The following is a 22399-nucleotide window of genomic DNA, read 5'->3' as shown; positions in this document are numbered from 1 at the left end:
AACTTTTCATTGTTTGCCTCACCTTTCATCGCTCCCACCCTTTCATTCGTTTTCCCTAACCTTTCAATCGTTCTCCACCTTTCATTGTTCCCGCCTTTCATTGTTACCGAACCCTTTCATTCGTTCCCACCTTTCATCCGCTTCCCCACCTTTCATGTTCTCCCACCTTTGTCATTGTTCCCAACCTTTCAGTTGTTTCCCACCTTTCATGTTCCCACCTTTTCATCGCTTCCCACCTCTATTGTTCCCACCTTTCAATCGCTCCACATTTCATTGTTCCCACCTGTTCATGTTCTCCCTTTCATCGCCCCAACCTGGCATCATTCTTTAACCTTTTCATCGTTCTCACCTTTCATGTTCCCCACCTTTCATCGCTCCCACCTTTCATCGGTTCCACCTTTCATTGTTCCCACCCTTTCATTGTTCCCACCTTTGTTCATAGTTCTTTCACCTTTCATCGCTCCCACCTTTCATTGTTCCCACCTTTTGCCGTTTCACACCAAGCCCCACCTTTCGTTGTTCCCACCTTTTCATTGTCCCCTTCCTTTCATTGTTTCCCCACCTTTATCGCTCCACCTTTCATTTGTTCCCACCTTTCATCGTTCACCTTTCATCGTTCCCACCTTTATTGTTCACCTTTCATGTTCCCACCTTTCATCGTTCACCTTTCATTGTTCCATCCCTTTCCCATTCCGTTTCCCACCTTCATTGCTCCACCTTTTTACCGTTTCCACCTTTCAGTCACCTTTCATTGCTCAGATGTTTTCCTTTTCACCTGTCATGTTCCCACCTTTCCATTCCGCCTTTCCCATTGCCTTCATTGCTCCCACCTTTCATCGCTCCCCACCTTTCATTGTTACCACCTTTCATCGTCTCCCACCTTGCATTGCTCCCACCTTTCGTTGCTTTCCCCACCTCATTGTTTCCCACCTTTCATTGTTCCCACCCTTTCATCGGCTCCCCCTTTCATTGTTTCCCACCTTTTCATGTTCAACCTTTCATCGCTCAAACCTTTTCATTGCCCTACACCTTTCATTGTTTCCCAACCTTTCATTTTTCGCTCCCACCTTTCATGTACCACTTTTACCCGGTTCACCTTTCATCTTCACCGTTCATTGCTCCCACCTTTTTACCGTTTCCACCCTTTCATTGTTCCCACCTTTCATGCCTCCCACCTGTCATTGTTCCCACCTTTCATTGCTCCACCTTTACCTTTCCACTTTTCATCGTTCCCACCTTTCATTGCTCCCACCTTCAGTCCCACCTTTCATTGTTCCAACCTCATTGTTTCCACCTTCATCGCCCTCCCACCTTTCACCATTCCAACCAATTTCAATTTCAGTCCACCTTTCCATTCCCGCTAACACCTTTCATTGCTCCCACCTTTTACCGTTTCCCACCTTTCATCGTCCCACCTTTTCATTGCTCCCACCTTTTTACCGTTCCACCTTTCACGTCCCACCTTTCATTGCTCCCACCTTTTCATTGGCCCACCTTTCATTGCTCCCACCTTTTACCCCCCTTCCACCTTTCATCGTTTCCCACCTTTCATTGCTCCCACCCTTTCATTGTCCCACCTTTAATTGCTCCACCTTTACGTTTTCCACCTTTCATTGCTCCCACCTTTCACCGTTTCCCACCTTTTCATCCCGTCCACCTTTCATTGCTCCCACCTTTCATTGCTCCCACCTTTTACCGTTTTCCACTTTCATCGTCCCACCCTTTCATTGCTCCCACCTTTTACGTTTCCCACCTTTAACCGTTTCCCACCTTTCATGTCCTCCCACCTTTCAGCTCCCACTTTCATTGCGCCCCACCTTTACCGTTCCACCTTTCATCGTCCCCACCTTTCATTGCTCCACCTTTCATTTGGTTCCAACCTTTCATTTGCCCACCTTTCACCGTTTCCACCTTTAATTGCTCCCCACCTTCATCGCTCCCACACCTTTCATCGCTCCCACCTCAGTGCTCCCACCTTTTATGTTTCCACCCTTACGGTTTCCCACCTTTCATTGCTCCCACCTTTCATTGCTCCCACCTTTCATTGCTCCACCCTTTTACCGTTTCCACCTTTCATCGCTCCCCCTTTATTTGCTCACCTTTCATTGCTCCACCTTTACGTTTTCCCACCTTTCATCGCTCCCACCTTTCATTGCCCTCCCACCTCACCGTTTCCACCTTTTATTGCTCCCACCTTTACTTTTTCCCACCTTTCATTGCTACACTTTCCCCCACCATCCCCACCTTTACTTTCCACCTTTCATTGCTCCCACCTTTTCATGCCCCACCTTTTACGTTTCCCACCCTTTCATTGTTCCCACCTCCCATGTTTCCACCTTTCATCGCTCCCACCTTTCATTGCTCACACCTTTTATCATCGCTCCCACCTTCATTGCTCCCCCCTTTCATCGCTCCCAACCCTTTCATTGCTCCCAAACCTTTCATTTGCGCCTTTCACTTTCCCATTTCGCTCCCACCTTTCCATTGCTCCCACCTTTCCATTTGCTCCCACCCTTTTCATTCCTCCCACCTTTTACCGTTTCCACCTTTCATCGCTCCACCTTTCATTGCTCCCACCTTTCAGCGTCCCACCGTTCATCGCTCCCCACCATTTCAATCGCCTCCCACCTTCATTTCCATTGCCCTTCCCACCTTTTCTTTCCATCACGTTTTCCCACCTTTCATTGCTACCCACGCTCCCACCTTCATGCATTTTCCGTTTCCCACCTTTCATCGTCCCACCTTCATCGCTCCCACCTTTCATCGCTCCCCCTTTCAGTGCCTTTCACTTTACGTTCCCACCTTTTCATGGCTTCCCACCTTTCATTCGTTTTCCCCACCCTTTTTTTTCCCATTGTCCACCTTTCATCGCTCCCACCTTTCCCATTTCATTGCTCCACCTTCCCATTGCTTTCCCATCATTTTTTCCCACCTTTTCATCGCTCCCACCTTTCATAGATTACCCACCTTTCATCGTTTCCACCTTTTCATTGCTCCCACCTTTCATCGCTCCCACCTTTCATTCATCGCTACCACCTTTTCATTCGCTCCCACCTTTCATCGTTGTTTGCCCACCTTTCCCATGTTCCCACCTTCATCGCTCCACCTTTCATACTCCCCACTTTCCCACCTTCGTCACCTTTCATCGCTCCCACCTTTCATCGCTCATCACTCATCGCCTCCCACCTTTGCATCGTTTCCACCTTTCATTGCTCCCACCTTTCATCGCTACACCTTTCATGTTGCCCCAACCTTCATCGTTTCCACCCTTTCATCGTTCCCACCTTTCCCACCTCGTGCCCATCTTTCACCAGTTCCACCTTTCCATTGCTTTCCATCTTTCATGCTCCCACCTTTCATCGCTCCCACCTTTCATCCGTTCTTTCCACCTTTTCATTCGCTCCCATTTCTTCCACGTTCCCCACCTTTCACGCCTCACCTCATTTTGCTACCACCGTTTCACCTCGTTTCCCATCTTTCACCGTTTCCCACCTTTCATCGCTCACCGTTTCCCAATTGCTCCCACTTTCATCGCTCCCTCCTTTTTCATTGACTCCCCACCTTTTCATTCGTTCCCATCTTTCCATCGCCTCCCACCTTTGCTTCCCCCCCCCACCCTTTCATTGCAATCTTTCACCGTTTCCACCTTTCATGCTCCACCGTTTCACCGGCGCTCCCACCTTCATCGCTCCCCACCTTTCATCATCGTTCCCATCTTTTCACCGTTTTCCACCTTTCATTGCGTTCCCACCTCTTTCATTGCCCTCCCCACCTTTCATTCGCTCCCACCTTTCAAAGTTTGCTCCACCTTTCATTTGCGTGCCCATCTTTCATCGCTCCCACCTTTCATTGCTCCCACCCACCTTTCATTCGCCCTCCCCACCTTTCATTTCACTCCCACCTTTTCATTTCGCTACCACCCTTTCATTCTCCCACTTTTACCGTTCCCACCTTTCATCGCTCCCACCTTTCATGCTCCCACCTTTCTTCCAGCATCACTCACCCCGCTCCCACCTTCATCCGCTCCCACCTTTCATTACTTTCCCAGCCTCAATCACTCACTTTCATTGCTCCCACCTTTTCATTTCTCACCTTTCAACCGTTTCCCACCTTTCATCGTTCACCACCTTCATCGCTCCCACCTTTCATGCTTTCCCACCTTCCACCGTTTCCCCACCTTTTCATCGTCCAACCTTTCGTTTCCCACTTTCATCGTTCCCACCTTTCATCGCTCCCACCTTTCATCTTTCCCACCTGTTCCATCGGTTCCCACCTTTTCATCGTTCCCATTTTCATCGCTCCCACCACTTATCATTCGCTCCACCTCCGTTCATCGTTCCCACCTTTCATCGGTTCCCACCTTTCGGTTCCCGTTATCCCATCTTTCATCGCTCCACCTTTCATCGCTCCCACCTTTCATCGTTCCCACCTTTCATCGTTCCCACCTTTCATCGCTCCCACCTTTCATCGTCTCCCACCTTTCATCGCTCCCACCTTTCATCGCTCCCACCTTTTCACGGCTTCCCACCTTTCATTGGCTCCACCTTCCCATAGTTACACCTTTCCGTCTTTCCCCACCATTTCCATCGCTTTCCCAACCACATTTCATTCGCTCCCACCCTTTCATCGTTCCCACCTTTCCTTGCCCCCTTTCCCAACTTGATCGATCCCACCTTTCATTGCTCCCACCTTTCATCGTTCCAACCTTTCATTACTGCTCCCACCTTTCATCAGTTACCATCTTTTCAACCGTTTCCACCTTTCCACTTGCTCCCATCCTTTCATTGCTCCCACCTTTCATCGCTCCCCCTTTCTTTGATTGCTCCCACCTTTTCAATCGTTTCCCATCTTTCACCGTTTCCACCATTTCATTGCTCCCACCTTTCACTTTGCTCCCCACCTTTCATCGTTTCCCACCATCTTTCAACCGTTTCCACCTTTCCTTTCATTGCTTCCCACCTTTTCATTGCTTCCCACCTTTCATCGCTCCCTCCTTCATTTGCTACCCCACCTTTCATCGTTCCCACCTTTCATCGCTCCCACCTTTTATCGTTTTCCCCATCTTTGCACCGTTTCCACCCTTTTGTCATTGCTCCCAACCTTTCATCGTTTCCCACCTTTCATCGGCTTCCCACCTTGTCATCGTTTCCCATCTTTGTAACCGGTTTCCACCTTTCATTGGCTCCCAACCATTTCATTGCGCTCCCACCACCTTTTTCATCGCTCCCGCCTTTCATTGCTGCCCACCTTTGTCATCGTTCCCATCTTTCATCGCTCCCACCTTTCATTGCTCCCACCTTTCATTGCTCCCACCTTTCATCGTTCCCATCTTTCACCATTTCCACCTTTCATTGCTCCCACCTTTCATCGCTCCCACCTTTCATTGCTCCCACCTTTCATCGTTCCCATCTTTCATCGCTCCCACCTTTCATCGCTCCCACCTTTCATCGTTCCCATCTTTCACCGTTTCCACCTTTCATTGCTCCCACCTTTCATTGCTCCCACCTTTCATCGCTCCCACCTTTCATTGCTCCCACCTTTCATTGCTCCCACCTTTCATCGCTCCCACCTTTCATTGCTCCCACCTTTCATCGTTCCCATCTTTCACCGTTTCCACCTTTCATTGCTCCCACCTTTCATTCCTCCCACCTTTCATCGCTCCCACCTTTCATTCCTCCCACCTTTTACCATTTCCACCTTTCATTCCTCCCACCTTTCATCGCTCCCACCTTTCATTCCTCCCACCTTTTACCATTCCCACCTTTCATCGTTCCCATCTTTCACCGTTTCCACCTTTCATTGCTCCCACCTTTCATCGTTCCCATCTTTCACCGTTTCCACCTTTCATTGCTCCCACCTTTCATCGCTCCCACCTTTTTCATTTCCTTTTTCATTCCTCCCACCTTTACCATTTCCACCTTTCATTGTCTACCCACCTTTCATCGCTCCCCACCTTTCACCTCACCTTTTCCCATTGCTCCCACCTTTCCCATTCTTCCCACCTTTCACCCTTCGTCCCACCTTTCATTGGGCCCCCCCTTTAGTCCCACCTTTCATCCGCTCCCACCTTTCATTGCTCCCACCTTTCATTGCCTCACCTTCACCGTTTTTTTCCCACCTTTCGTTTCTCCCACCTTTCATTGCTCCCACCTTTCATTGTTCCCCACCTTTCATCGCTCCCACCTTTCATTCGTTTTCCACCTTTCATTGCCTCCCCAACCCTTTACCCTTTCATTGCTCACACCTTTCACCGTTCACCTTTCATTTCTCCCACCTTTCATTGCTCCACCTTTCACCGTTCCCACCTTTCATCGTTCCCATCTTTCACCGTTTCCACCTTTCATTCCTCCCACCTTTTACCATTTCCACCTTTCATTCCTCCCACCTTTCATCGCTCCCACCTTTCATTCCTCCCACCTTTTACCATTCCCACCTTTCATCGTTCCCATCTTTCACCGTTTCCACCTTTCATTGCTCCCACCTTTCATTGCTCCCACCTTTCATCGCTCCCACCTTTCATTGCTCCCACCTTTCACCGTTTCCACCTTTCATTCCTCCCACCTTTTACCATTTCACCTTCATTTCCTCCCACCTTTCACGCTTTTCAACCTTCATTCCTCCACCTTTACCATTCCCACCTTTCATTCGTTTTCCCATCTTTCACCGTTTCCCACCTTTCATTTTCCTCCCACCTTTACCATTTCCACTTTCATTCCTCCCAACCTGTCACGCTCCCACCTTTCATTCCTCCCACCTTTACCATTCCCCACCTTTCATCCGTTTCCCCCATCTTTCCACCGTTCCACCTTTCATTGTCCCACCTTTCATTCGCTCCACCTTTCATTCCCCCCACCGTTTTACATTCCACCTTTCATCTTCCCATCTTTCACCGTTTCCACCTTTCCGTTCTCCCACCTTTTACCATTTCCCACCACCTTTTCATTCCTGTTTACCCCCCCCCCCACTTTTTTTTTTCCCACCCCATCGCTCCCAAACCTTTCATTCCTCCCACCTTTACCCTTTTTTAAACCCACCTTCATCTTCATCTTTCACCGTTTCCCCACCTTTCATTGCTCCCACCTTTCATTGCTTTACCACCTTTCATTGCTCCCACCTTTCATTGTTCCCCACCCTTTCACAGTTCCCCACCTTTCATCGTTCCATCTTTCCACCGTTTCCACCTTTCACCTTTTCCCTTACCACCCTGTTAACCATTTCCCACTTTCATTCCCTCCCACCTTTCATTCCGTTCCCCCAACCTGTCACCGTTCCAACCTTTTCACCGTTCCCACCATTTCACCTTTCATTTCACCGTTCCCATCTATTTCACCGGTTTCCCACCGTTCCCACCTTTGTTCTCCCGTTCCCACCCTTCATTCCGCCCTTTCCCACCTCATTTTGCTAACACCTTTCAGTCCCCACCTTTTCATCGTTCCCACCTTTCCATTTCCCGTTTCATCAGCTCCACCATTTTTTCCCACATTTCCCACCTTTGTTCACCCTTTCCCACCTGTCATTTCGCCCTCCCACCTTCACCGTTCCCACCTGTCCCACCGTTCCCACCTTTCACCGTTCCCACCATGTTCATTTCGTTCCCACCTTTCACCGTTTCCCACCCTTTCACCAGTTCCCACCTGTCACCGTTCCCACCTTTCACCGTCCCACCTTTTCGTTCCCACCTTTCACCGTTCCCACCGTTCCAACCGTTCCCACCTGCCACCGTTCCCACCTTTCACCGTTCCCACCTTTCACCGTTCCCACCTTTCACCGTTCCCACCTTTCACCGTTCCCACCTTTCACCGTTCCCACCTGTCACCGTTCCCACCTTTCACCGTTCCCACCTTTTCACCTTCCACCTTTCAGTGTTCCCCCCGTTTTCACCGTTCCCCCCCTTTCAACGTTCCACATTTCCACCGTTCCCACCTTTCATTCCTCCCACCTTTTACCGTTTCCACCCTTCATCGTTCCCACCTTTCATTTCTCCCACCTTTCATCGCTCCCACCTTTCACCATTTCCACCTTTCATCGTTTCCACCTTTCATCGCTCCCACCTTTCATTCCTCCCACCTTTTACCGTTTCCACCTTTCATCGTTCCCACCTTTCATAGTTCCCACCTTTCATCGCTCCCACCTTTCATCGTTCCCACCTTTCACCGTTTCCACCTTTCATTGCTCCCACCTTTCATTGCTCCCACCTTTCATCGCTCCCACCTTTCATTCCTCCCACCTTTTACCGTTTCCACCCTTCATCGTTCCCACCTTTCATTGTTCCCACCTTTCATCGCTCCCACCTTTCACCGTTCCCACCTGTCACCGTTCCCACCTGTCACCGTTCCCACCTTTCATCGCTCCCACCTTTCACCGTTCCCACCTGTCACCGTTCCCACCTTTCACCGTTCCCACCTTTCAATGTTCCCCCCTTTCACCGTTCCCAAAACAATGTAACTTTAACGAAGCGAATTTAAAAAAAAATACATTAAAAGTAGATATAACGGGGAGGTTAGCCTTTTGCTCTATCGAAAGTAATAAAAGAAAATGCACCTTTCCTCATTTTAAACTTTCCGTAACTCTTACAAGTTAGTAACTATTATTATCTCATTCGCGATGTAGTCTGTTCAGTATAAGAATTTACGAACTGGTCTCGTTGGTGTGAATTAAAGATTCAAAACCAAAATATATAGTGAACCCATCTTATGTTCCATTAATATCTCCACCCCATAGTGAACCCAACTTATGTTCCATTAATATCTCCACCCCAAATGTCACGTGGCTTTACGTATATATCTTGTCTGTCCAAGTATTTATGAGGTCATTACTGCTTAGTTTAGCAGGTTGGAAAGACATTAAAGTTACAAGTTTTCTCCTATTAATCTGTTTCATTTCGCGTTGTGTCCAAAAATGAAGGCGCATTTTTTTTTGTTATTAGAAACCCCATGTTTAATCGTTTGTCTCTGGTTTTTCAAACGTGAATACATTTTATGAATATGCATATATCATTACAGCTTATTTCCACGAAATAAGATATATATTATCCGCTTAATGTATGCATTGCCAGTTCGTAATTACTCAAAATGCCCGCTACATATATAAATCATGAAGTAACTTTTGCGACCTTATGTATAATATATATATCATATATATATATATATATATATATATATACATACAATACATACATACCATACATATATACATATTATATATATAATATATATATATATATATATATATATATATATATATATATATATATATATATAATATATATATGTATTATACGTTTTAGATGGATGAAGAAATTTAGGATTTGGATATATATCTTTATAAAGGCGTTGAAAGTGGACCAAGAAATGGCCTTCAGTTCGTATTTCTTCCACAGATTATTCCTCAAGTGCCAATCAGGTCGAATTTTCTGGAAAGCTATTATGCAGATGGTAATTTTTTTTTGGTTTAGTTTAACAACGAACATAAACTATACCTGACACAATTGGCAGATCTAAAGGAGGCTTTTCCTAGTTGACTTTGTCCATGTTATTCCTTGCATCAAGGGCCAAATTCCATTCCAAAACCACTTCAGGCTTTGAAGTCTCTGGATTTTGCATAAAAATCCAGTTTAAGTAGTTTTGATCCTGTACGTAAATCAGAGCGTGGTCGTTTAAGATGATAGGTTTCGTATCGTATTATGTAAGACCGGAAGAGGGACGAGGCTTTGGGGTACCTACTGCGATTTGCTCTCTCTCTCTCTCTCTCTCTCTCTCTCTCTCTCTCTCTCTCTCTCTCTCTCTCTCTCTCTCTCTCTCCTCTCAAATAAATAAATATAAATAAAATAAATAAATAAATAAATAAATAAAGTTTGATCCGACCTCCAGCTTACCTAGTCAATAGAGCGTTGTTCCACCAATGAAAATTACAATAAATACGCTATATTTTATTAGTCATAATTGTTCTCTACTGTTTAGCATGCACATTATTTATTTTTTACATTTTCATTCTAATGAATAAAACATAAATATCCTATCCTAAAATTCCTGTATGTTTTTTAGGCTTCATCATAGGGCTTTCCTACCTTCCCCTCCGGCACACCCCCTACCTCCCAACAAGAAAAACAACAACAAAAACAATAACAAAGTAGTTTGTAGGCTTACTCCCTGAGTAAGCAAACAATAAAAAAAAATCGACGAATGAACTCCGCAGGGAAGTAGGTAATATTTGTAGACGACATCCTCACACACACACACACACACACACACACACACAAGGATATTAAAAAGGTATCATGGAGACTAATTCAATAATATGGAAATGTATTACATATTCCACATTAATCCGTAAGCACATTAGCAAAATGTCTGGTATTTATCTATGCTTCTATGCTTTTCTCACTCGCCTTTTCCTGCTTGGAAGAGACAGCGACAGGTATGTTACTCTTCCGACTTCCAGCAAGCGTTCTATGAATGAGATTGCTAGCCCTACGCCCTAACACAGTGGAACATTTCCCCGGTCTGGCTTTCCTTGCTTACCACCCATCCAGGCACTGACCAGACCATCCGAACGAATACATCGTAATCTTCCTGTGAAGAATTGGAGAACATTTCCCAGATTCAGTTCCCATTAACTGCATTAACTCGCGTGTGTAAATTGTTGTCGTTTATTAAGAGGAGAGAAAGGGAAAAGAGAATATTCTGTTATATTATTTTCACCTCGCAGAGATATTTTGTTTCAGAGAATGCATTCGGAAAATGTATTGTCACTAACCCGCTTTGTCTTTGTTTTTCCTTCCAGTTTTTTCCTCCATAGTTTGCAGTTTTTCTTTTTCGTTTTTAACTCTGGTTAGTGTTTTAAGGTTTGTTTTGTACCTGCTGTTTGTGTTTCTCGGTTTTTTAAATTTGTATTCCCCTACCTGGACTTCTCTCTCTCTCTCTCTCTCTCTCTCTCTCTCTCTCTCTCTCTCTCTCTCTCTCTCTCTCTCTCTCTCTCTCTGTAAGATAAATATGTTTATATAATTGTACGTATGGATTTGTATATGCTTTTTCTTTTTCACGTCTTGATAAATTATATATATATATATATATATATATATATATATATATATATATATATGTGTGTGGTGTGTGTGTGTGTGTGTGTGTAGTGCGTGTAGTTTATTTAGTTTATTTAGGTTATATATATATATATATATATATATATATATATATATATATATGTATACATGTCAAATTAACGTAATTTATTGATAGTTTATTTTCTTAAATGAGCCTTGTAACTTAGTTTTAAGTGTTCTCTTATATTTAGTTCAGCAGCTGTATTTTTTTTACGTTAACGTAACGTTCAGTGCTTTTGCTCAGTGATTCCTCCTCTTGTTGTGAATTACCTAACTACAAGTTTTCTTAAACTCCTCAAGTAGCATCAGCTCCCTCAAGGAGGAGAAGGAGACCACCTGGCGACTCTTTACCCAGTCGTCAAACTGCTCCTCCTTAAGACGGGCATACTCTACATACGACATAGTATCGGGCTTCATAGAATCCTAAATTTCAGGCGATAAGCCTCAGGGACCAAGTCATACGCCTTGAGAATCAACGCCTTAACTTTATAGTAATCTCTGGCTACACTCTCTTCCAAAGCATTATATTGGCGAATGGCCTTACCTACTAACCTGCATTGAATTAATACAGTCCACATCTCAGTGGGCCAAGACAACCTAGTGGCCACCCGCTCAAAAGCCTTAAAGAACTCAGGCACGTTACCCTCATCAAACACGGGCACCAACTTTAATGCCGCACTCATGTTAAACCTATCGGAAGAAGGACCGGTGGGAGTACTGTTAAAGTCAGGGTTAGCTCGTAACCTAGCCAAGTCTAAGTTAATTCTAGCCATTTCCAACTCATGGCGCCTCGCCCTCTCATTCTCTTCGAATTGTACCTTCAATAACTCTATTCGTTTACAAATTAGGCTAAGGTTCTCATCTTCAGGATTAATCACAGACTGTACTGGCTCCGGCTCTGCTTCTACAAAGGGGTTATTCGAGACTCTAGTCTTTACCGTTAAATTAGCAGGACCAGTATAAATAACACCAGTACGAGGGTGGTCCTCAAATAGAGACAGCCCAGGATTAACACTAACCTCATCAACAGAATTCTCATCATCAGAACTTCCACTCATCATATCCCTAGCCAAATCCTCACCCTCGGCTATACCACGAGCCACCATCGCCTTAACAGACAACAACAACTGAGCCTTAGTAGTCTGTGGGTCTAAAAGAAATATTCAACCAACGAGCACAACTCCTTAAATGCTCCTTACTTAAGATAGCTAGATATTTTGACAGTACATCAGACCCCAGACCCAAAAAATTCGGCTGGGTCAAAAACAAAGTCTTCCATAGTGAATTACCTACAAGGGGGGAAAGTAAGGCAAGCAACAAAATCAAATCAAATATTGTAACCTATCCCAGAGTTGCTCCACAAACCCAAACTCTGTTGCACACCTGCGTACGATCCTGTCATGGTCGCCAAATTGTTACGACCCCTTTGGCCATAATACAGGTTCTTTATATTTCATTAATCACAGGGATCGTAGGCAGTAAGAAAGTACACAGGGTATGAGGAAGTGGACACAAAACACCAGAACAAAATAACAATATTTAATTACAAAATACACTTAACACTAAATAAGCCTTGTGAGGAACCTTAACATTAAATACACAAAATACAAGGAGCAAATAACAGCTCACAAGGACTCCTAATACTGAAAACTGACCCTAACAAAAGTAAAGGAAAGGACATAACATGCCAAAGGCTCAAAATAATAATACTACGGGCCCAATAATGAAAAAAAAAAGAAAAACCACTAACCTATAATTATAAGATTGAAGGAAGACTAGAGAAATAAAGACAGGAAAACTTTCTAAATCTCCTACCTAACAGTGTTGGTACTAAACTTAAAACTAATTCAAATAATATTCTGAGGGACAGTAAATACCCAATACCGACAACCTCAATACAACATACATATATATACAAATATAATTGATATTTAAATACGCAAATCCTCGTGTATAACGAAGTCACAGAAGTTCACGGAAGGTGCTTCAACCTCCCAGCAGCTATACGGGGAGCCCACAAATTGTCCAGGTAGACCCAGGGGTCGAGATCAATTCGAGGGACAACAGGATAAATCACCTCTTACCTGGCAATTGCCTCCCTACGAGCCTCCTCACGAGCCCTTAGCTCTCCTGGACAAGCAGCTGAAGACGGACAGGACAGTGGTTGGCGTAACGCCTCCTACGTGGCGGGACAGCGACGACCACGTCTTCCGCCAAATCCTCCGCGGGAATCAGGAGTACAGGCGTCGCAAGTGACGATAACCTGCGCTATCACAGCCGTGATCAAACTCCACAATGCACATACGGCCGTTAGATGGCTCAGCACATCTACGGAAAACCACTTCCAAGGGAGGTCCGTCGGAGTATTCCTCCAAAAAAAAAAAAAAGGCCGTGAGATAATCTCCAGAAGGCTACCAACAAAAGAGCGTACGCCCAGAAGCTTATAACAGGCCCGAAACTCTTTCGGCCGGCCTCCACTCACAGCACTACAGTTCCCATTCCAACTCGAAAACAAAATTAAAAAAACAATCGTTAACACGATAGTTAGGTAATTCACAACAAGAGGAGGAATCACTGAGCAAAACCACTGAACGTTACGTTAACGTAAAAAAAAAAAAATACAGCTGCTGAACTAAATATAAGAGAACACTTAAAACTAAGTTACAAGGCCTCATTTAAGAAAATAAACTTATCAATAAATTACGTTAATTTGACAATTACACTATATATATACATACACACACACACACACACATATATATATATATATATATATATATATATATATATAGTATATATATATATGTGTGTGTGTGTGTGGTGTGTGTGTGTCTGTGGTGTATGCGCGTGCGTGTGTGTGTATATATATAGGTATATATATATGTATGTATATATGTATATATGTATATATATATATATATATATATATATATATACTATATATATATATATATATATATATATATATATATATATATATATATATATATATATATATTTATATATATATATATATATATATATAGATAGAGAGAGAGAGAGAGAGAGAGAGAGAGAGAGGGAGAGCTCCAAATCTCTTTTGCAAGGTCCGGGATTCAATCCCGACGTGATTTCCACCAGTTAACCCGCATGTAATTGAGTACCAGCATCAGCTAGGGTCAGGAGAAGGACGTGGGTAGGGCTGGCAACTTCATCCCTAAAGAGTTGCTCAGAACTGGAAGGTTCTGCTCATCTGACTCCGTCTCCTTAATAAAAAAAAAAAAAAAAAAAAAAAAAAAAAAAAAAAAAAAAAAAAAAAAAAAACTGTAAAGAAATAAAAATTCATAGGTAGATATTATTTGATGATGTAAGTACGCCCACGCATATAAGCATATATATATATATATATATATATATATATATATATATATATATATATATATATATAATGTAAGTATATATGTATGTATATATTTATACATGAAATTTTTATCACCGTGATTTATATTCCATTCATTAAGTTGCAAATGTCGTTTGATTTCCAATATATATATTTATACACATACATACATACATACATACATATATATATTTATAAATATATATATATATATATATATATATATATATACATATATATATATATATATATATATATATATATATATATAACACATTCAGCCTTGCATTGAATCTCAAATATTTCAAGGTTTTCAAAACTTAAGAGAGAGAGAGAGAGAGAGGAGAGAGAGAGAGAGTGAGAGAGAAGGAGAGTTTGGCTGGCAAGTGTCTTTATTCCGTTGGGGATCAGGATTACTTCATCGAGTCCCTGTCTCTCTCTCTCTCTCTCTCTCTCTCTCTCTCTCTCTCTCTCTCTCTTTCTCTCTCTCACGTACCTGATTCTTTCACTTTTCTTTCCCTCACTCTCACTCTGGTTCTCTCAATTTCTCCTCCTCTAACTGCGACCCACAACAGTCGACAACTCAGGTCAGTAAAAACATACTAATTTTTTCAGAAGCGCCTCAGTGGCGTGATCGGTATAGCCTTGGCCAGCTACCTCGGTGGCCGTGAGTTCGATTCTCTGGCATTCCACTGAGGTGATAGAGATGTGTATTTCTGGTGATAGAAGTTCACTCTCGATGTGGTTCGAAAGTCACGTACAGATGTTGGTCCCGTTGTTGAATAACCACTGGTTCCAAGAAACGTCAAAACACCATACAAACAAACATACTATTTTTTCAAATTCGAGTCCATACCGTTTTTTCCATCTTTGATCTGGAGAGTGAACTTACAATCCTTGGGTATAAGCCTAAAGCACTGCCGTTGTACAAGGACCTTTAGGAGAGAGAGAGAGAGAGAGAGAGAGAGAGAGAGGAGAGAGAGAGAGAGAGGAGAGGAAATAATGGAACGATATGTTGCAATTTTTTTGTAAGTTTCCTCTTCGATGCAGCAGGTGTAATACTTTCTTAACTTTTCAAACATCAGGTATTATTATTATTATTATTATTATATGATTATTATTATTATTATTATTATATTATTATTATTATTTTATTATTATCATATTATTATTATTATATTATTATATTATTATTATTTATTATATTATTATTTATTATTCTCTTTCTTTCCATCTTTTCCTTAGTACTGTTTGTTCTTTTAAGTCTAGATCATCCCAGTCATTTTTAATTATATTATTATTATTATTATTATTATTATTATATTATTATTATTATTATATCCCTTTCTCCATCTTCCATAGTACGTTACTCCTTTAAATGTAGATCATCCATTCATTTGATATATATATATATATATATGGTATATATATATATATATAATATTCAATATATAATATGATATATTTTATATACATATTATATATATATATATATATATATATATAGTATATATATATCTATAAAATATGTGTGTATTTGTGTGGTGTGTCTCTATGTGCACTCTGTTCAAATATAAAGACTAATTATCTTTACGTAAATCCTCACTTAATATTTAAAAAGTGGAGAAAATATTGCGAAGTTTCAAAGCTGCTGCATCGAAGAAGAAACTTTAAAAATAAAGTGCAGCATAGAGAGAAATCCTTAAACCCTGGAAGTAAATTAAACGAAGAACTTTCCAGCTAAAAAAAAAAAAAAAAAAACGGGTGGTGCGGGGGGGGGGGTATTGGAATGGGACGTCGATTGTACCAGTGGCGCCAGACTCTCTCACTTTGTGTCAGGAATGAATGAAATTTATGAAAGAAGGGAAAGATTCGAACATTTATTTGATAGCAGGAATATATATCTCGACAGAGCTCACGGTATTCGGGCCTTCAAATTCATAAATGTGTGGCCTATTTATTTATAATATGTTATTTCTGCCATTTTTTTGTGTTTGTTTCTTGTGCCTTTTTTTCTAGCTTAATATATATTGTCTTGTAAACGTTGTTGTTTTGCCCGTGGATACACAGATGGATCGGATCAACAGAATCCTTTGAAATGAAAATAATCATTCCGTGATGATGCCGTACAAATAATCCCGTCTCATTCTTGTTGCTATCGCTGGATAAAAGAAGAATTATATATACAGGCGTAATTGTTTTCTGAGTATGGTTTTGTAAAGCGAGAAATAATTTTATATAATACACACACATATATATCTAATAAAAGGAAGTCCATAAAACGCCAAAAAAACAGAGAGAAAATGCTATCTTTCAGACTGCTGTCTCTCTCTTTATATATATATATATATATATATATATATATATATATTATAATATATATATATATATTATTATATATATGTGTGTGTGTGTGTGTGTGTGTGTGTGTTGTGTGTGTGTGTGTATGTGTGCATATAGCAGGTCAGTAAATACAGATATAAAACCTCCAGTGGATGTCCACGATACAAGGAGTAAAAATGACAAGTTTTATTCCAAGAAACGTTTCGCACATGAATTCCCTCTGCATCATCAGTCTGTGAAAGAACAAAAAGACACATTTATAAATAACATACAATAAAAGTGCAAAAAACCGGAATTCACATAAAAGAAAGTAAAAAACAGGTTAAAAGAGACTGCTTAGAACCCAACCGTCCATTGTAAGGAGAGAAGATGGAATGAACTAAGACAAGTTAAAAGTAACGACTTCAACTATGCCAGGTAAAGAGTTACTGAAGGAGTATTACAGTTAAGGGAGGGACCTAGCCTCTTGATATATAAGTCTATTATGGAAAAATTTTCTTTTTGTACTTCAATTTTGCAATGAACGGCATGATTTCTGATGTTGAAAAATTCATGTTGTTTTAATCTCTGACCAGTGCGAAAGCTGAAGCCTAAGTGACTGCAATATCTGACCCTAAATAGCCTTCGAGTTGATCCGACGTAAGAGCCCGGACATCCAGGGCATGTAAATTTATATATAACGTTGGATCGCATATATATATATATATATATATATAAAAAGTAAAGGGTAGGGTAGACCGAAAGATCTTGGCTTTCTCTCGTCTTTCCATTTTCCTCCGTGGCATCACTTTATTTATGCATAGCATCACGTTTTATATACTTCGTGATTCACTTACTTGTATGTATGTATATACATCACTCACACATATAATTATAATATTATATATATACATTTATATTTTATATATATATATATATATATATATATATATATATATATATATATATGTATGAATGTATATATATACATATCATATATGTATATATAGTTAGAGATCGACACATGGTCTGGTTAGATAGACAGAGAAGCAAAGAACTTGAAAATTTATCGCCAAAAAAGTAGCATTTTTATTCAAGGTCATTATTAAAATCGTATCAAGCAACTGCCCTCGCAGGCAGGCAGGCAAGGCATGGACACTGCATTCAGTCAGGATTGATCAAGAGGCGCCATCAATTTCTGATCGCGCTTTCATGTTTTAATAGGCATGGATTAGACATCAAGGAAATAGTGAAGCTCGCTGCTACTTTCACAGAGAATTATAAACCATGGTAAATGCGTCTGGCATGCGATTGCTGCATGAGAACGCTCACTTTACGGCTCATAGTATAAATGTCCCCGTGAGCATTACAAGTGAAATAGCTTGGACGTTGTTATGTTTAAAGGAATTGGGGGCACTATATTATCATATTATATTATTTATTTATATTATTTATTTATATTATATAATATATTCTAATTAATAATATAATATATAATATAGTATACATATATATATATATATATATATATGCTCAAAAAATCACAGTAGATGCCCGTGACTTCATTAAATAAGCAAATACCACAGGAAAATGATAGGCAGAAATCCAAGCGCTTTTGTCTTTACTAAGACATCGTCATTTTCATTCGTTCCTTGACAATGTCTTAGTAAAGACGAAAGCGCTTGGATATCTGAATATCATTTTCCTGAGGTATTTGCGTATATATATATATATATATATATATATATGTATATATACATATATATATATATATATATATATATTATATATATAGTGTGACCAAAAAGTCCCCGTGCAACCTAATGTTTTATGATACGGAACTTGAGTGGCAGCATAAACCTTAATAAAGATCTGAAATAAGTAAAATGTAATTTATTCATATACATGATTTTTTTATTAAGGATCAAATAGCAAAATAATAAAATAAAAACAGATCTTAATTGAAGGTTTGCTGCCACTCAAGTGTCATATAAAACAATAGTGCACAGGGACTTTTTGATCACCCTGTATATATATGTATATATATTTATATATATATATATATATATATATATATATATATATATATATATATCTAATAAAAGGAGCCCATAAAAACACCAAAATGTAGAGAGAAAAGTACTATATTTCAGAGACTGCTGTCTCTCTCTCAGGTATATGAATGAGAAAAGTTACAGAAAAGGTGGTATTTATACCAAGAGATTCGTCCACAAGTAAGCCAATTTAGGTCACCCCCGCTGATAATCTTCCTTTAATCTTCTTAAGCGTTGGTGAATGAACACTGCGTCGACGATGTCGGATGTCCAATTCCCTTTTGAGATGTTCATTACCTGCTTCTCTTTTATTAAGGCCGATTCCATCATTTGACTCTTGTACCGGCAGTTGCTGCTATAAATTACACGTGACATATTCCAGTTTATTCTATGGTTATGTTCATTTATATGATTGAAAATAGCCGAGTTCTGTTGTCCATACCTAACTGACCGTTTGTGTTGTATTAATCTCTGGGGAAGTGATTTACCTGTAAATCCGATGTAAGATTGGTCACAGTCCTGGCATGGGATCTCATATACTCCAGAGTCTTTTGGGCGATGTCTTTTTGTTGACGTTAATCAGGGATTTGGCTAAGGTATTTGGGTAGGTAAATGCAAAAGGGTTGGATTTCCCAAGGGGTGTGAGTATACTCTTAATCGTCTCCAGGTGGGGAATTTTTATTTTATTGTTGGGTGTGTCTCTGGTCTTGTCTTTAGGGGGTCGGTAGAAAATTACGTCCATGCCAGGACTGTGACCAATCTTACATCGGATTTACAGGTAAATCACTTCCCCAGAGATTAATACAACACAAACGGTCAGTTAGGTATGGACAACAGAACTAGGCTATTTTCAATCATATAAATGAACATAACCATAGAATAAACTGGAATATGTCACGTGTAATTTATAGCAGCAACTGCCAGGTACAAGAGTCAAATGATGGAATCGGCCTTAATAAAAGAGAAGGCAGGTAATGAACATCTCAAAAGGGAATTGGACATCCGACATCGTCGACGCAGTGTTCATTCAACCAACGCTTAAGAAGATTAAAGGAAGATTATCAGCGGGGGTGACCTAAATTGGCTTACTTGTGGACGAATCTCTTGGTATAAATACCACCTTTTCTGTAAACTTTTCTCATTTCATATACCTGAAGAGAGAGACAGCAGTCTCTGAAATATAGTACTTTTCTCTCTACATTTTGGTGTTTTTTATGGGCTTCCTTTTATTAGATGGAATTCTGTTGTTACAGAACACTTTTACCAGTCATATATATATATTATATATGATTATATATATATGTGTGTGTGTGTATATGTATGTATTTATGAATGTATATATATATATATATATATATATATATATATATATATATATAGGAATGAGGCTGCAAGCCTATACCACACTACTTACATGCTGAAACCAGACCTTGATTGATTGTTGATAATGATAATAATAATAATAGGTAGTAGTAGACCCACTTCATACATGTAGTATGGAAGGTGATAGCTACATCAGCTGCTTTTCAATTTATATACAGTTTTCTCTATATTTCTGATAACTGATTTTTCAGGTTACCGCATTCTGCCTGTAATTCGCCGATGTTTGCCATTCTTGAAAACTAAACTGAACCTTCAATAATAATAATAATAATAATAATAATAATAATAATAATAATAATAATAATAATATAATAATCATAATAATAATAATAACAATAATATGTTATGAAAATCTACAATTATATATTAAAGTCTATGTATCTTTACATAGTAATATACTTTAAAATATATGTGTGGATTTTTTTTTATAACAGATTATTCTTCACGAGACTGTGAATTTCTTAACAATAATGATAACATCAACTCAAGTTTTCCAGCAGTGATATTTGCTCTTTCGTCCCTGTGTGGGAGACTCAGTGGAACTGATTCCTTTCGGAATGATCGTATCTCCAACTATACTTAGTCCATCGTCATTTGCGATGCTCGATACCGTCTCCTTTGTAATTTCACAGCGTCCAGCAAATGGCAACGTACGTATACACCAGTGACGTCTGAATATTAATGTCTGGTTTCTGCATTGCGTTCCACACTGCCTCTATTACCAGCAAATGATCGAAATGGTTTTCACGGTCTGATGGTGCACTACGCGGCGGCTTCTTTGAGCATAGCAATTTTATTTCTTATAGGGTATCTATATTTACACTCCCGAAGGGGTTCATAGTGCGTTGCTCCTGACCCAGTGATACTTCTGCAGTGCATATTATTCATGACATTATTCTCACATGCATATATATATATATATATATATATATATCTATATATATATATATATTATATAATATATTATTTGAATATCCCACTGTACCTTTACTCTGCGATGCTAATTTTTGTCAAGAACTGTTTGCAATATCTTTCCACTCTGAGGTGTTAACTTTGTATATATATATATATATATATATATATATATATATATATATATATATATATATATGTGTGTGTGTGTAGATATCTGTCTATATATATATATATATATATATATATATATATATATATATATACATATATATATATATGTGAGTGTGTGTGTGTGTGTGTTGTTATACATAATTATATGTATGTATGTTTGTATGTATATATGTACATAAAGAGAGAGTGCACATTCGACCTCGTTCTCAACTATGATTTGGCCTCGTGCCAAAAAAGCGGTTTCGTCACAACTATTTTAAAGCAAAAAAAAAAAGGGAATAAGGTATGGCAGCAGAAACGACTTCATTTGAACTGTTTTCTTTCCTCTTCTAACTCTACGGCCGCGGAAAAATGGCTGGATGCACTTTAGCCTCTGGCACCGACTGCATATATAACCTTTCCGCCCGGCGGTGGTGAGTGTGGGCTGTGAAGAATAAACCCTCTTAATGATTTTAGCGTTCGGATTCATATACTAGCGGGCGGGAACGCGCGCCGATTCCGCGAAACTGACATCAGGGTTAGACGAAGAACGGCTCCGTTCGGACAGTCGTTCATCTCGGTGTCTCCATGGTTTTCGCTTTCAGCGTTGAAAGGCCTCATTGGTCCCAGAGCTTGGTCTTTGTCTTAAATTTTACGTTCCAGTTCCAGTGTATTTCTGTAACTGGAAGCTCCCCGCCTTTCGTTCATTATATATATACATATACATGCATACATACATGTAATATATATATATATATATATATATATATATATATATATATATGTTTGTGTGTGTTTCTGTGTGTTGGTGTGTCTGTGCGTGTATATGTATATATATATATATATATATATATATATATATATATATATATATATATATATTATATAATATAGATGTATATTTTTAAGCATATGACCTTGTTTCGTAGTGGAAGCTTTTGATATATTACCTTTTCACCTTTTGAAAGTTATTACTTTATATTTGCTTTCAACTTTTTTTTTTTTTACATATATTCTAAAGAAATATTTCCTTTTATTTTATTTTTGGAATTTATAATGTTGGGGAGAATTCTTTATGTTTGACCGAACAGGGGG

Source organism: Macrobrachium nipponense, chromosome 41 (genome assembly GCF_015104395.2).
Source record: "Macrobrachium nipponense isolate FS-2020 chromosome 41, ASM1510439v2, whole genome shotgun sequence".
NCBI classification, from domain to species: domain Eukaryota; kingdom Metazoa; phylum Arthropoda; class Malacostraca; order Decapoda; family Palaemonidae; genus Macrobrachium; species Macrobrachium nipponense.
This window is presented reverse-complemented; position numbering follows the sequence as displayed.